The 14842-nt window shown below is 39.7% G+C and overlaps 1 long non-coding RNA gene across 2 annotated transcripts in view; it reads left to right on the top strand.

Annotated features, from left to right (window-relative positions):
- Positions 1–14842, top strand: part of LOC134336734 (uncharacterized) — a 445998-nt gene that overhangs the window by 49164 nt on the left and 381992 nt on the right. For both annotated transcript variants that reach the window (XR_010015870.1, XR_010015871.1), the window contains exon 3: positions 10639–10799. This is a non-coding gene — a long non-coding RNA (uncharacterized LOC134336734). The remainder of the gene's footprint in view (positions 1–10638; positions 10800–14842) is intronic.

The following is a 14842-nucleotide window of genomic DNA, read 5'->3' as shown; positions in this document are numbered from 1 at the left end:
CACATCCGACACCGAGAACAACAAGCTGCCCTCACACTCATACTACCCCCTTTCCTTAGATAACAGGAAAAATTGAAAACCAAACCTACTTTGCCTCGCCTGTTTCCACCTAAGCCCGTTGAGCCAAAGCCCTTAAGCCTTCACACTGCTCCCGGGTCACTCCGCTGCCCGCAAAATGACGTTGCCCGCTGTATAAGGCTGTGCTCCTTTTTTAACCTTCCGTCCTTCACTGCCCATCGTCACACGCCTGAGCAGTCCCGCCTCTCTTAACTCCGAAGAGAAGGAGAAAAATCAGAATGGCTCCCGCCACACCCCCATTCCGATTCTCAGACGTTCTTCTCCAAATTAAACCCGAATCAGGATTCCTGACCTTTTAAATCTTCCATAGAATGTAGAATGCTTTAAGTCTGGTTCACTGATGTATTGAGGGACCGTACGGGCAGATGGTGGGGGAGCTGCGTGGTCCCAGTCGTAGCACTGTCACCTGTTTACAGCCGCCCAGAAGAGAGGCCTTGGAATTCAGCATCCAAGCTGGAGTCACTGCTGCTCACTAGAGTTCACTCAGCAGAAGACAAGTTGTTTTGTATTCGACTCCAGACTGCTACAACATTCATGGACTAGGTTACTTGGACTATATGTTCTTATGTGACTATATTTTACTGATATATGTGCTTGCCATCTTATAAGTACTATATGTGTCTTGTACTCTGTGTGGCTGTTGGTACTGTGTTTTGCACCTTGGTCCCAGAGTAATGCTGTTTTATTCAGCTGTATTCATGGGTATTCATGTATGGTTGAATGAGAATTAAATTTGAACTTGAGTTTCACCCTGTTGCTGTGCAAAGACCCAGTCAGTTGGACTTTGCTGCATCACCTATCCTTCAGAAAGCTACTTTCAACAATGTCTTTGACCACACGACCATTAATCAGTCGTCAGCATAGAACATCCTGGCTGTGCAGGATAAGCGTATGATGAATTCCATTCAGTAATTCCCTGAGCAGACTGTATCAAGTTACTTGGCAGAATATTTTATCGCTAGAACAAGTGTAAAGACTTTAAGGTGGTGGTTGGTTGTATGAGTAGCTGGTGCATATCATAAGTCCTGGTTATGTAACCATTGAGGCCAGGCAGACAATCTCTGAAGATTATTGATAATGGCTGGAGTCAACTGTCTTCAAAGACACTGCCCAGAAGAAGGCGATGACAAACCACATCTGTATATATTGTCGTTCGTCCATCATTGTTGTCGATGAAGACCTTGACACTGTTGATGGTGTCGAGACTAGCGCATGATTTGGATTTAAGTGAGGGAGAGTTGCACAGCGTCAGCCTCTCTCTCTCTTCCCAGTTCCCATCTGGATCCAGTGGCAAGACAGAGTAGGGACAGCTGGAGAGGGAACTTGGCACAGTGGATGACCAGGATGTCTTCTATGTCTTGTCCTGCTCTACACATTCCACGGCGCTTGCAGAGACCACCTTCTTGACCGTTGGAGCTTCCATTCGTCTGGTCTGCTCAATCCGCCGGAGTCTGTCTTCACATGCTAGGATAGGCAACTCCCTATCTCACCAAAGATTTGAGACCCATCGGCTACCCTCACCTGGTTTAGCCGGCTTGTCGAAGCCATTGCCCGGCGTGTGGTTGCTGTCACATGCAAACAGCAACGAGGAGCCACAGGTGAGAGCTGAGTGTCAGGTGGGGACCAAAGGTGGACTAACCGTCTTGAAAAGGACGCGACATGTTCCCCCACCAGAGGTGTTACCCCTCCCTGCCACCCCATTCACCCCTCTGTGTATGTATAAAAGAAGTGCCAAGAACAGTCGTGGTCATGACCATGATTGCCCACAGCATGTGACACAGCGCATAGTAATGATGTTAAAGACCATGCTTGGCTGGTGCAAAGAGGGTCCCTCTCTGTTAGATCTTGTTGTACCCTCAGAATCTCACTCCCAACATATGCTGGGACATCTGTGATGAGAACGAGTTAGCCCCCCATCTCTTTGTGGACTGTGCATTTGCAAAGAAGGTCTGGAGAAGGCTGTAAGATGCCTTGTTGTGGTTTGTCCTGAGCAGCTGCATAGCAAATGACTCTCTGACCTGTTGAATGTTCCTGGGCATGTAGACCGAAATGGACATCGAGTGCTGCTGGAAGATCATCAACTTAATGAAAGCGCTCTTTGGTTTGCCTGAGACTTGCTGGTCTTCCAGTGCAAAACAATCATAAGAGAATGTGGCCGCTGGCATATTCCAGGATGCACTGAACAATGAAGAAATGATACAAAGGTATTTTTGCCACTAGACACTGAGAGCTGTGATGTGTGGGGTAGCTTATTCATTGGCAGTATCTTCTGTCTCACTCACCAAACTTATGAACCTGCTTTTATGTAACAGGAGCTAATTCTGATGTAGAAGCCTCTCAAACACCTGAAGTTTTGTATCATCCCAGGAGGCCATATGAATGGCAATGGTGTTATTTACACAGTGTGTGAACACTAACAATGAATAAATCTGATAACTCTGAATGATAGTATGAACGTAAAGAGAGCCATGCAAATGTTTTTGTACTTGTACTGTGTGTGTATACAGTGGTATGCAAAAGTTTGGGCACCCCTCATCAAAATATCTGTTACTGTGAATAGTTCAGTGAATAGAAGATGAACTGATCTCCAAAACTCATAAAGTTAAAGATGAAACATTCTTTTCAACATTTTAAGTAAGATTAGTGTATTTTTTTTTTTGTTTTCTACAATTTTAGAGTGATAAACAGGAAAGGAGCACCATGCAAAAGTTTGGGCACCCCAAGAGATTTGAGCTCTCATAACTTTTACCAAGGTCTCAGATCTTAATTAGCTTGTTCACTGTCATTGTTAGGAAAGGCCAGGTGATGCAAATTTCAAAGCTTTATACATATCCTGACTCCTCAAACCTTGTTCCAACAATCAGCAGCCATGGGCTCCTCTAAGCAGCTGCCTAGCACTCTGAAAATTAAAATAAATGCTGCCCACAAAGCAGGAGAAGGCTATAAGAAGATAGCAAAGCATTTTCAGGTAGCCGTTTCCTCAGTTTGTAATGTAATTAAGAAATGGCAGCTAAAGGGAATGGTGGAAGTTGAGGTCTGGAAGACCAGGAAAACTTTCTGAGAGAACTGATAGTAGGATCGCTAGAAAGGCAAATCAAAACCCCTGTTTGACTGCAAAAGACCTTCAGGAAGATTTAGTAGACTCTGGAGTGGTGGTGCACTGTTCTACTGTGCAGTGACATCTGCACAAATATGGCCTTCATGGAAGAATCATCAGAAGAAAACCTTTCCTGCATCCTCACCACAAAATTCAGTGTCAGATGTTTGCAAAGGAATCTCTAAACAAGCCTGATGCATCTTGGAAACAAGTCCTGTGGACTGATAAAGTTAAAATAGAACTTTTTGGCAGCAATGAGCAAAGGTATGTTTGGAGGGAAAAAAGGTGCAGAATTTCATGAAAAGAACACCTCTCCAACTGTTAAGCACGTGGGTGGATCGATCATGCTTTGGGCTTGTGTTGCAGTCAGTGGCACGGGGAACATTTCACTGGTGGAGGGAAGAATGAATTCAATTAAATACCAGCAAATTCTGGAAGCAAACATCACACCATCTGTAAAAAAGCTGAAGATGAAAAGACGATAGCTTCTACAACAGGATAATGATCCTAAACACACCTCAAAATCCACAATGGTCTACCTCAAGAGGCACAAGCTGAAGGTTTTGCCATGGCCCTCACAGCCTCCTACCCTAAACTTCATCGAAAATCTGTGGATAGACCTCAAAAGAGCAGTGCATGCAAGATGGCCGAAGAATCTCACAGAACTAGAAGCTTTTTGCGAGGAAGAATGGGTGAAAATCCCCCAAACTAGAAGTGATCCCCCAAACTAGAACTAGAACTAGAACTGGAAGTGATTTTTATATTCATAGCGATAAATCGGGTAAATTACTGGCTAACCAATTGAAATTTGATTCAGTTAAATGTCAAATTACTAAGATTCGCAAACAGGATGATACTTTCACAGTTGATCATGCTGGGATAAACCAAACCTTTCAAGAATTTTATACCTCTTTATATCACTCTGATTTTCCTCATGATTCTAATTTCATGCAGGATTTTTTAAGTAAATTGAGTTTTCCGAAACTATCACCCGAAGATTGCTTATCATTAGAAACTTCCATTTCAGAGGAAGAAATAATAACCGCAATCTGATCATTGAATTCATTAATTCATTCATCATTAAAGCACCCGGTCCGGATGGGTTTACAGTAGAATTTTAAAATTTTTTTTCCTCCATTCTTTCTTCTAAGTTGTCTAGAATATTTAAGGAAGCAATCAGTTTAGGTAAATTACCACAATCGTTTTATGAAGCCTCTATTTCCTTAATTCTTAAAAAGAATAAAGATCCTACTGATTGTGCATCATATAGACCGATATCTCTTCTGAATGTAGACTCTAAAATTTTTTCAAAAATTCTAGCAGCTAGGTTGGAGAAGGTGTTACCTCAAATTATTTCCATGGATCAAACCGGATTTATTAAAAATTGCTATTCATCCTTTAATATTAGGAGGTTAATGAATATTGTTTATACCCCCTCATTTACTACCCCGGAATGTATTATCTCTTTAGATGCTGAGAAAGCCTTTGACAGAGTTGAATAGCCTTATTTATTTAATGTTCTTGAGAAATTTAATTTTAATTTGACGTTTATATCTTGGATTAAATTGTTATATTACTCCCCGGTAGCCTTGGTTTGTACAAATAATTATAGATCTCCTTTTTTTTGTCTTTTTCGTGGTACTAGGCAAGGTTGCCCTCTCAGTCCTTTACTATTCAATATTGCTGTTGAACCTTTAGCAATTGCTATTCGTGACTCGCCAAATATTGTTGGTATTACCCGTGGAAACGAAATACATAAATTATCATTATATGCAGATGATTTGTTGTTATACATCTCTAACCCAGAGAAGTCAATTCCTGCTATCCTTGGTCTGTTGGCTCAATTTAGTAACTTCTCTGGTTACAAATTGAATCTTAATAAGAATGAATTATTCCCTTTAAATAAGCAAGTACCTATTTATGGACGTTTACCATTTAAATTGGTTACTGATTCATTTATATATTTAGGGATAACAATTACGAAAAAATATAAAGATTTATTTAAAGCTAATTTTTTACCTTTAATTGATCAGATTAAACTTTTACTTACCAAATGGTCACCAATCTCTTTGTCTTTGATTGGTGGGATTAATGCTATTAAGATGATCATTTTGCCCAAATTTTTGTATATATTTCAATCGGTTCCAATTTTTATCCCAAAATCTTTTTTTGATAACGTAGATTCAAAAATTTCCTCATATATTTGGCAGAACAAAAATCCTAGGTTAGGTAAAAGGTATCTACAAAAATCTAAAAAGGAGTGGGGGCTCGCCCTCCCGAATTTTAGATTCTATTACTGGGCAATTAATATTCGATATTTAAAATTTTGGTTACGAGATTTGGACGTATCTTTAAACCCTCATTGGGTAAATCTTGAATCTAATTCATTACAAGGGTTTTCCTTGGGTTCGGTTTTAGGAACTTTACTTCCTTTTACTTCTTTTAAATCGTATAAACAAATGAACAACCCAATAGTTAAGCATACTTTACGTAAATGGTTTCAATTCCAAAGATTTTTTGGGTTTAATCAATTTATTCTAGCAAGTCCCATTATATCAAATTTTCTTTTTCAACTTTCCACGATGGATCAAGCTTACTTTGATTGGAAAACCAAAGGTATAATATCTTTTCGCGATTTATTTTTGGATAATTGTTTTATGTCTTTTGATCAACTCTCTAATAAATATAACTTACCCTGATCTCACTTTTTTAGATATCTACAGATTAGAAACTTTTTAATTACTGTCTCCCCTAATTTTCCACACCCATATCCAATGGACACTTCGGAAAAAATCTTAGATTTAAATCTCTCTCAGAAAAGTGTAGTATCAATTATATATAATATAATTATGAATTTATGTTCTGATGCTTCTAATAAAATTAAAGCTGACTGGGAAAGAGAACTTGAGATTAATATACCGACTGAAAAAAGGAAAAAATTCTTCAGTTGGTGAATTCATCCTCTGTGTGTGCTAAGCATAGGTTGATACAGTTTAAAGTAGTGCCCAGGGCTCATATGTCCAAAGATAAACTATCTTGTTATTACTTTTATATTAATCCAATATGTGACAGATGTCATTTCGAGATAGCTTCTTTAACCCACATGTTTTGGTCATGTCCCTTGTTGGAGAAATATTGGAAAGATATTTTTGATATTATTTCAACGGTCCTAAATATAGACTTACAACCTCATCCAATTACTGCTATCTTTGGACTACCAATGATAGACTTAAATAATTTAACCTCTTTATCACGAAGGATGATTGCATTTCTTACTTTAATGGCTAGAAGGTCTATTTTGTTGAATTGGAAAGAGATTAACCTTCCTAAGGTATTTCATTGGTTCTCACAAACTATGGTGTGTTTGAATTTGGAGAAAATTAGAAGTGCAGTTTATGACCCTTCCATTAAGTTTGAAAAAACTTGGAGGCCATTCATTCAGCATTTTCATTTGAGGTAATTTGATCATTTCCAAACTTTTTTTATCTCTCTGTACTGTTGTTGGAGGGGAATGGAGTCATCGACACTGAGGTTTTCTTCTTTTCCATTTTTAAGTTGTTAGTTTTGCCCAAGTCTTTTAGTTTAGTTGATTAATTTTGTTTTTCTTTGGGGATGGGGTTTGTTTTTTTTTCTTTTTCATGATTTTTTTTTCAGTTTTTTTTTGCTTTGTATTACCCGTTGCTAGTTCTACATGATTGGGAGCTTTGTTAATTTACACTATTCGGTTTTGCAATTACTTTTTTAAGTGTAACAATATATCTCCTACTATTTGTATTATTGCTATGTTTCATTTCTATATTTTGAAATTAATAAAAAGATTGAAAAAGAAAGAAAATCCCCCAAACAAGAATTGAAAGACTCTTAGCTGGCTATAGAAAGTGATACTTGCCAAAGGGGGTGTTACTAAGTACTGACAATGCAGGGTGCCCAAACCTTTGCTTCGGGCCCTTTTTTGTTATTTTGAAACTGTGAAAGATGGAAGTAAAAATGTAATCTTGCTTAAAATATTAAAGAAATGTGTCATCTTTAACTTTATGCCTTTTGGAAATCAGGTCATCTCTTACTCGCTTAGCTATTCACAGTAACAGAAATTTTGACCAGGAGTGCCCAAACTTTTGCATACCACTGTGTGTGTGTGTGTGTGTGTGTGTGTATACTCAACCCGGCACAGATGGAAAGAGTATTCAGGAGCGGAGCCGACTGGTTTTGAACCTCCGCTCCCGGGTCCAGCACCGATGTCATTGTGCCACCAGCTGGCCCATATATATGCACAGCAGAAATGTGGCAAATGTTCAGGGAACCTTTGCATGGAGTTCTGCATCAGTATGTTCCACTGAGACAGGGAAAGGATAGTAGGGTTAAAGAACCATTGTGTACAAAGTATGTAGAATATCTAGTTAAGAAGAAAATAAAAGCTTACGAAAGATTCAAGAAACTAGGTACTGCCAAAGCTCTAGAAAATTACAAGGCTAGAAAGGAATTTAAGAATGGAATTAGGAGAGCCAGAAGGGGCAATGAGAAGGCCTTGGTGAGCAGGATTAAGGAAAACCCCAAGGCATTCTACAAGTATGTGAAGAGCAAGGGGATGAGCCGTGTGAGAATAGGACTAATCAGGTGTGATAGTGGAAATGTGTGCATGGAGTCAGAGGAGGAGGCAGTGGAGGTAATTAATGAATACTTTGCTTCAGTATTCACCAGGGGAAAAATACCTTGGCAATTGTGGGGATGACTTATAGCAGACTGAAACACTTGAGCATATAGACATTAAGAAAGAGGATGTGTTGGAGCTTTTGAAAAGCATTAAGTTAGGTAAGCCACTGGGACTGAATGAGATATACCCGGGAAGTGAGAGAGGAGATTGCTGACCCTCTTGCAATGATCTTTGTGTCATCAATAGGGACAGGAGAAGTATCGGAGGATTGGGGGTTTGCAAATGGTGTTCCCTTGTCCAAGAAAGGGAGTAGAGAAAAACCAAGAAATTATAAACCACTGAGTCTGACTTCCATGGTGGACATATTGTTGGAGAAGATCCTGAGAGGCAGGATTTATAAGCATTTGGAGACACATAATCTGATTACTGATAGACAGCATGGTTTTGTTAAGGGCAGGTCGTGCCTTGCGAGCCTGATTGAATTCTTTGAGGATGTAACAAAACACATTGAAGGTAGAGCAGTTGATGTCGTGTATATGGATTTCAGTAAGGCATTTGATAAGGTTCCCCATGCAAGGATCCTCCAAAAAGTAAGGAGGCATGGGATCCAAGGAGACCTTGCTTTGTGGATCCAGAATCGTCTTGCCAACAGAAGGCAAAGGGTTGTAGATGGTTCGTATTCTGCGTGGAGGTCGGTGATCGGTGGTGTTCTGCAGGGATCTCTTCTGGGACCCCTCCTCTTTGTGATTTTTATAAGTTACGTGGATGAAGAAGTAGAAGGGTGGGTTAGTAAGTTTGCTGATGACACAAAAGTTGGGGGTGTTGTGGATTGTCTGGAGGGTTGTCAGAAGTTACAGCACAACATCGATAGGGTGCAGAACTAAGACTGAGAAGTGGCAGATGGAGTTTAACCCAGATAAACGTGAAGTGGTTCATTTTAGTAGGTCTAGTTTGAAGACAAAATATAAAATAAATGGTAAGATTCTTGGCAGTGTGGAGGATCTGAGAGATCTTGGAGTCTGTGTCAACAGGACACATAAAATTGCTGCGCAGGTTGCCAGTTTTGTTTAGAAGGCGTATGGTGTGTTAGCATTCAACAACCATGGGATTGAGTACAGGAGTGAGGTAATATTACAGACCCCACTTGGAGGTGTTCAGTTCTGGTCACCTCACTACAGGAAGGATGTGGATACTATAGAAAGAGTGTAGAGGAGATTTACAAGGATATTGCCTGGATTGGAGGGCATACCTTATGAAAATTGGTTGAGTGTATTTGGCCTTTTCTTCTTGGAGCGATGGAGGATGAGAAGTTACCTGGTAGACGTGTATAAGATGATGAGGGGCATTGATAGTGTGTTTAGCAAGAGGCTTTTTCCCGGGTTGAAAGGACTAACACGAGGGGGCATAGGTTTAAGGTGCTTGGAAATAGGAACCGAGGGGATGTCAAACTGAGAGTGGTGGGTCTGTGGAATGCACTGCTGACAGCGGTGGTGGAAGTGGATACAATAGGGTCTTTTAAGAGCCTCTTAGATAGGTACATGGAGCTTAGAGAAACAGAGGGCTATGTACATGGGAAATTCTAGGCAGTTTCTAGAATAGGTTACAAGGTTGGCACAACATTGTGGGCCGAGGGGCCTGTAATGTGCTGTAAATTTCTATGTTCTATGTAGAGTAAAAAAAAAAGTGATATCAAGATCAAATTCTTGTTAAATTCTTCACATTACTGGTCTGCCGACATAGTCCATGCCTATTACCTTGCTTCTGAATTTGAAGGTTGTGGGTTCAAGTGCTGTTACAGAAACTTGACTATAATATTTCGACTGATGTAATTGAGTTTTTCAAAGGGAGGGCTGTTTTATGTAAGATGGTTTTACCTTTCATGAATAGAAATGTATCTTAGGCAATATTGATTTCTTAACCTATGTCATTAACAAAACAGATATCTATCATTTAGCAATTTGTTGAATCTCACACAAACAGGTTGATGATTTTCCAAATGGTTACATTTAGAAATACTTGCTGTAAAGTGCTTTGTGTACTCTGTTATTAAGGATGATACATCAATCTTTTTTTTCCTCATTATTTCTCATTCTTTTAGTCTTTCTCTTTTTCTCTCACTCGCACTCTCTCTCCCTCTGTCTCCATTCTGCTTGTACCTTAATTGTAATGCTTTTGGACTGGCTTGCTTTTAACCATTTCAACCTTAAATATTTAGGAAAGCCAAAAAAAAGGGCTTATTGCTCAAAATCTAAACTAAAATCAAAACTGTTGGGATGACTCAACAGGTTGGAAAGCATATGTGGAGAGAGAAACAGAACGGACATTTCAAAGTCAGGCAGCATTAATGAAGAGGAAGAAAAACATTTTGCACTGAGACCCTTCATTAGTACCAGATGTCCTGAAGAAGGGTCATGAGCTGAAATGTTGACTATTCGTTTCCTTTCAGAGATGTTGCTTGACTTGCTGAGTACATCCACCATTATGTGTGTTGTTCCAGATTTCCAGCACCTACAAAATTTCTTGTGTTTTTGACATTTCACAGTGAGCTTTCAGTGGGACTGGTTCATTCCTTCTCTCTCCTCTGATGCTACTTGACCTGCTGAATATTTCTGTTTTTACAGTATTTGGGTTTCTATCCACTTTGCTACATTATTTTTAACTGGGGGAACTATTATTGTTGGAGGATTTGGTAATAACAGCTATGTACCAGCACAGGGCACGATCACAAAAGATTTGATCCCATATCCTACCTGTTATTTACATGTTGCAGTATTATGACTTAATTGATTGTTGCATTTCTAAATCATTGCAGTAATGAACCTGAATGAATAAGGAAATCAGAAGAAAGTTTCTGTGCATTTTTGCTCCAATGAAGAATGGGTGGCCCAATGACACTGCCAGTAGAGTGGCATGTGTTTTCAACCTGGTCTGCAGTGCTGTCTACATGAGCTTGCACATTCTCACCATGGCCAGGTAATTTTTTTTCTCTAGTAGCTTTGGTTTCATTGAACGTCCTAAAGATGTGCAAGTTGGTGGGTTAAATGGCAAAAGTAAATTCCACTTGGCTTAGGCAGGCAGAGATGCAAGAAACTCCGCAGATGCTGGAAATCTTGAACCACTGCTAAGAAGAGTTAGCAGGATTCTATATGGACTCCAGGATCAAACTTAAGAGAATTGCATAAGTGATGGCTTGGAAAGGTTAGCTTAAGGACCAATGTGCTGGTTAAGGAAGTCAGACCACAGCAAGTGACTTAAAAATTAGAGATGGATCAAAATTGATTTTAAATTTGAGATTAATGGATTTTGTTAACCATGAGCATAAAGTTATATGGAGCAAAGGTGAGCAAGGAGAATCAGACCCAGTAAACAACAGAATACTTGGGTCAAACATGGCAGCTACTGATGCATCGTTCATAAGAAACATTTTTAAGTATACTGCTGCTGTACTGTTACACCAAGTTGCATTCTTGCTATAAAAAATAGTCTATGTACTTAAATTACAGGCAGTCCCCGAGTTACAAACATCCGACTTATGAACAACTCGTACTTACGAATGGCCTGTCATAAAGCCTATTATGCTAAAACTTCGTTGGCGTCCATCATTTTAAGTCTGATCACGTTGCTGTTAACACTGTGTTGAGTGTGTAACTTTGTATTTGTCTTAAATTTTTCTTAGCAAGATTCACCCCTTTTCCAGTCAGCACCACCTCCACTTGTCCCATTTAATCTGTGTTAGTGTGGGTGGACTTTAGGACCTGGGGGAGCTCGGGACCTGCCACCCACGGCTGCTGCTGAATCTGCAGTATTTCTGTTCCGTTGACGGAAAACGATCACGATTGAAAATAAAGTGGAAATAATAAAGCGATTGGAAAGAGGTGAAACGCCATCAGCCATTGGAAGAGTGTTAGGCTATAGTCGGTCAATGATCAGAACAATTTTAAAGGATAAAGGATAAAGTGAGAATGTGAAAGGATAATGTGACATGTGAAAGGCCCTGCCCCGATGAAAGCTACAATTATTACTAAGCAACGCAGTGGTTTAATTATTGAAATACATATGTTTCTTAAGTGTTTTATGTGTATAGAAAGGTATACTCTATACTAAGACAAATGTTTGACTAACTGACGCTAAATAATACCAGATGTACCTGTTCCGAATTACGTACAAATCCGACTTAAAGACGGACTCAGGAATGGAATTCGTTCGTAACCTGGGGACTGTCTGTAATGGCCATTTTGATATAATTAAAGAGCTAGAGATTTGCTGTTGGGTTTATCTTGGTTTGAATTGTAGTCTTGTAACTTGCTCCTAGCTGCTTACAATTTTACATGTAATCACGAACCAAGTAAGTATGTAAGATTAAACTGCTACTGTGCATAACTATATTCATGATTAACGTTTAACTAACCATATAATAAGCCTCTACTTCTGAATTGGATGGCGGGTGGAGATATCAGAATCAAGTTTACTATCACCAGCATGTGATGTGAAATTTGTTAACTTAGTAGCAGCAGTTCAATGCAATACATAATCTAGCAGAGAGAGAGAGAGAAAAAATGATAATAAATAAACAAGTAAACCAATTACTTATATTGAATAGATTTTTAAAAATGTGCAAAAATAGAAATACTGTATATTTAAAAAATAAGTGAGGTAGTGTCCAAAGATTCAATGTCTACCCAGGAATCTGATGGCAGAGGGGAAGAAGCTATTCCTGAATCGCTGAGCGTGTGCGGGCAGTGGGTGAATCATCCCTCTTGTGCTTCTTGGTCTCGTCACTTGAGATCCAGTGTCATGCAACCCTGTCACTTTGATCTGGCCCACGCCTTCATTAACCAGGTCCAGCACTTGCCTTTATTGGAGCTTGCTCCTCCCTACACAAGCCATCTGGTTTGTGGGGGTGTGGCCAGGTATAATCCGGGTGTGCTCGGGTTAGTGGGGTTGTGTGCCCCCTTGGACCTTAGGATTAGGTTTGGGAGTAAGGCTGGCGGATTTATATGTGGGGTTGGGAGAGAGATGGTTGTGGAGTTTTGTGTGGTGAGGTATGGGGTGCTGTGGCAGATAGGGTAGTGTAATGGAGCCAGTTTAATCTGGCCCATGCCTTTCATTATCATGGTCCGACACCGCTTGGCTTAATGAACCGGGTGTGCACTGGGACACATCATCAGTAATGCAACCTGGGCTCATTGGGTGTTTTGGGCCTTTAATCATTAGACACCCTCTCCAAAGTGACCCAGCCAGGATTGATTAGGCCCAGCTTGTGTTTATCTCATGCACCAAGATAATGAGAGGCATGTAATTCTGAGGGTAATGATAGTTTTAAACCTCATTACCTGGCATCTATATGTCTGGGACTGTATGGGTTAAATTGACGGTGTTCTAACAAAGGAGATGTAGGGCACTCCTTCCCTCCGCTAGCCTGCAGGTCATCCTTTGGCAAGGTGTGGCACTTGCTTAGCTCCCCAACCATCGGTGGTGGATAGTTGTATGAGAAGCTGGTGCATGTCACAAGTCCTGATTATGCGACCACTGACGCCGTGCAAGACAATCTCACTGTCACCCGTCGCGTAAAGGCATTGCCCAGAAGAAGGCAATTGTAAACCACTTCTATAGAAAAAAGTGTCAAGAATATTCATGGTCACCATGATTGCTTGTATCATATGACATGGCACATAATGATGAAGACTTGTAACTATCTGGATAAATTGCCCTTGACCAGTTACGTAGTGATTAACTGTATGATATCTTAGCTATAAATAGAGACAGAGTTGATGTGGGTAGGAAATATACATGAAATAACAGTAATTTCACTTGTGTTGCTTCAATGCACTGATGTGATGAAATGATCTGTATGGATGGCATGCAAAACCAAATTTTTCACTGTACCTCAGAACATATGATAATAAACCAATTTATCAAATTACCAGAGTTTTGAGTCTGAAGATCATCTACACTGCCATTTTCCAATGTTATTCCCATATCACTTGATTTCCTTCATGTCCGGAAGTTTATCAATCCATATTTTAAATGAACTTGATGATTAAGCCTCCAAAGACTTGTGGTTAAAGAATTCCAAATGTTTCTGAGAGACTACCTCTGTTCTAAATAGTCTGTTCTATACCCTAAATCAGGGGTTTCCAGCTTGGGGTCCATGGACTGCTTGCTTAGTGGTATTGGTCCATGGCATTAAAAAAAAGGTTGGGAATCCTTGCCCTACATGGTGCTCCCTGATCGTAGACTCCTCAATCAGGGAAAGATTGTTCGTCTTATCTTTAAAGACCTTTAAGAATTGTGTAAGTTTTGATGAGGTCTCCTCTCACAGGCAGGCTAGTCTATTCAATTTATCCTTTTACAGCAAATCCTCCATCCCAGGAGGCAGTCTAGTTTATCTTTGCTACACTCTCTGTGGCAGCTATATCCTTTTTGGGAAAGGAGATCAAAACTGTACACAATACTGCGGGTGTGTTCTCACCAAAGCCCTATACAATTGCAATAAGACTTTCTTATTCCAGCACACAAATAGTCTCATAGTAAAGGCTATCATACCATATCCCTGTTAAATTGCTTTCTTCACCTCCATGTTCACCTTCAGCAATTCAAAGGTGAAGTACAAGCATTAGCCCCTGCTGTACCCCACCAATCGTGTCCTGTCAACTTGAGAACAATTTTTTCTCACTTTTGCTTTCTATTCAAAACCCTTCCTCATTCTATTTCAGTATGTAACGCCTATTTTATGTGCTCTAACATTGTAGATCAACAATTACATTGATTAAAAGTCTACTGTAAATCCAAAGGCATTGTATTTACTAGTTCCCCTTATTTATTTTGCTAGTCATGTCTTTAATGAGCTCCAGCAGATTAGTTAAACATGATATTCTTTTTCCTAAATCTATCAGTGATGTTGACTCCTACTATTATTATCAGTTGTTCTAGATTGCAGCATTTTCCTTAACACGTTAGCCTGTCTGGCAGTTCCTCCTTTTCTCTCTCACTCCCATGTCTTAAATAGTAGGGTT

The sequence above is a fragment of the Mobula hypostoma genome, chromosome 23 (assembly GCF_963921235.1).
Source record: "Mobula hypostoma chromosome 23, sMobHyp1.1, whole genome shotgun sequence".
NCBI lineage: Eukaryota > Metazoa > Chordata > Chondrichthyes > Myliobatiformes > Myliobatidae > Mobula > Mobula hypostoma.
This window is presented reverse-complemented; position numbering and strand designations above follow the sequence as displayed.